The following is a 2,500-nucleotide window of genomic DNA, read 5'->3' on the forward strand; positions in this document are numbered from 1 at the left end:
TAAAAATGCTTAGACCAAAATATCCTTATAGCAAACCAGGGCCATGCAGCTTCCTGAGAGATAAATGACGTCACTGCATTTCTATGCACAGAAGTGTCACAGCCTCATGCTAATCAGGCCCAAGACAGTAAAGACATAACATGGACATCCATGCAGTTAAAACAGCAGGTTCCAAGGGTGTTTACCTTCCTGACTGTTAGGAACAGGGGAAGCAGTAAGGACATCTGCTACAGAGAAACAGAAGCAGAAAGAAAATACAGGTAAGGAGAATTAAGTCAAGGCCAGATAAACCAAATTAAGACGTGGAGCAAAGCATAGGTTACAACAGCTTAGATCACAGAGGAACAAAACAGCGAGTGTATCTTAGAGAGCTAATATTTTGACTGTTATAGGTTCAAGGACTTAGCAACAATAGCAACACAGTCAGTCCTGGTCCTTGGGTCGTAGAAGCAAAAGGATGAGGAGTTCAAAGTTGTTGTCAGTGATGTAGAGCATTCAAGGCTAGCCTGGGCTGTGCGAGACATTGTATCACAACAAACCAAAACGACCCCAAAGCAAACATTGTTAGTGTTAATTAGGCTAACAGCTGCCCATTCATATTACTAGTTAGTGAGACCTGGAACATTCCTACTATGGCTCTGATTAAACTCCACGAGAGATGCAGTGCAATCCCCAATTGAAAGCATGTGCTTGCAAAAGGCCTTTACTGGCTGCCTACAGAAGCTGCCACAGGACAGACTTCCCAAAGGCATGTCATAACTTCAAGGCCTATTTGGAAGTCAGCCGGCCAGAGGGATCTTGCAAATGAAATGGCCAATAGCCATGGCAGTGGACATCAGCTGTCACAGACCACAGATGATTGTGTTGGAAATGTTTGTGTGCGTGTGTGTGTGTGTGTGTGTGTGTGTGTGTGTGTAAGCACATCACCAAACACCTGACAGAACTTTTTCATGACATATCAGAGAAACTTATGGTTCATAGTGGCAAAAAGGCATTGTCTAAAGTCTCATACTCCACGGGAGGAGAGCCTGGGGGGCCCTCTACTTTCTGCAAACACTCCACCCACCTTTAAACAATGAAAACAATTAATTTACAAATTCAGTGGGGGAGTAGAGTCAAATTTTACTCCTCTACACAAAACTAAACCACAAAAATCTTTCTTTCCTCTGTTAATTTTGCTATTTGCAAATGAAAAAAAATACTGAAAATGATCATTTAAAAGGCTCCCTTTCCTGTTCTTAAAAGTACAAAAAGTCCAGTAGTAATTTATGATGGAGAAAGGATTTATATTCTGGCAGACTGACTTCTTACAGCAGCAAATAACATCTGGATTGGCTGATTTCTTAAGTATAATTTTTCATTTACTCTGAGTCAGTTTGTTTTGCTCTGGGGCATTTCCATGGGGGTAAAACATGTCAATATAAAACTTTCCACAATCTCATGACTTTTTTTTGAGGACCAGAATGCTAATACATTGTCTTGACTCCATTCAAATTTTCTCTTTTTTATTACCTCATGGCATTTCAGATCAAATAAGCAGGCCCTTAACTGACATCATGAAGCAATCAGCTGTTACGAAGGCTAAATATTAAATGGACATGGCTTAGTATAATGTTTTAGATCAAAATACAACTGAGCTGTCTCCAGTGACGAAGGGTCTGAACTGTATGTAACACGCTGAGAAACAGCCCCGAGGACACGAAGCCGACACATGGAGGTGGCTCAGTGGCCTTTACATCAATGGCATACGTTCACTAGTGTGGGGACAATTACACATAGAGCAAGCAGTTAGTCTATCTTGAGCAGCATATGTGTGTCCCAGGGATCACAGGCAAAGGCTCCACCACTGAGCCAATCCCCCAGCCCAATGTAGAATACTAAGTAGGAGATGAAACCCAAAGGACCAGGAGTTCCAGCCCGGCCAGGACTAAAGAAAGAGATGCTGTCTCGTTGGAAAAAAAAATTTATACAACTTTTAAAAATAGAAACCTTGGCGTTTTCTCATGGGAATACTGTTGCCTTTCAGAGGTCACCAAGTAAAAGCCCACTGTCAGTGAAGCTGCAGGAGAAAAAGTTGTGTAATCTCCCACTAATGACACCGATTAAAAGCAAGGGAAACTCCTATGAACCCCACTTCTGTCTTGAGAAGAGTCCGTCACTAGTAGCCATTGGCTAACATGATTTCTTTGACTTCTAAAAATTGTGTCGTTAGCCACCACTTATGTTTTTCTCTTTGGTGGGGCCGGAAGGAAATGTCTTGTTGGGTTAGAAATCTGAGACCAGGGAGAGGAAGGAAGGAGAATGAGCCTTCTCTCTGTGGTGCCAGACGGCCAGAGTGACAGCATGACAGCATGACAGTGAGGAATAGAGCGCAGAGCCGTGAGGCTGTGCCCTGCCGACCGCGTGGGAGAGAGATTTAGGCACAGCCTGGAACACCTTGCCAAGGGCGCTTCAACCACCAGAAACTCAAAGGCTGAAAATGTGTTTTTTCTGCTATTGC

General features: G+C 43.0%; 1 protein-coding gene across 4 annotated transcripts in view; it reads right to left on the reverse strand.

Annotated features, from left to right (window-relative positions):
* PLCE1 (phospholipase C epsilon 1) overlaps positions 1 to 2,500 on the reverse strand; it is a 284,075-nt gene that overhangs the window by 37,080 nt on the left and 244,495 nt on the right. The gene's annotated exons all lie outside the window — the stretch shown is intronic.

The sequence above is a fragment of the Acomys minous genome (genome assembly GCF_964271855.1).
Source record: "Acomys minous genome assembly, chromosome: 2".
Taxonomy (NCBI): domain Eukaryota; kingdom Metazoa; phylum Chordata; class Mammalia; order Rodentia; family Muridae; genus Acomys; species Acomys minous.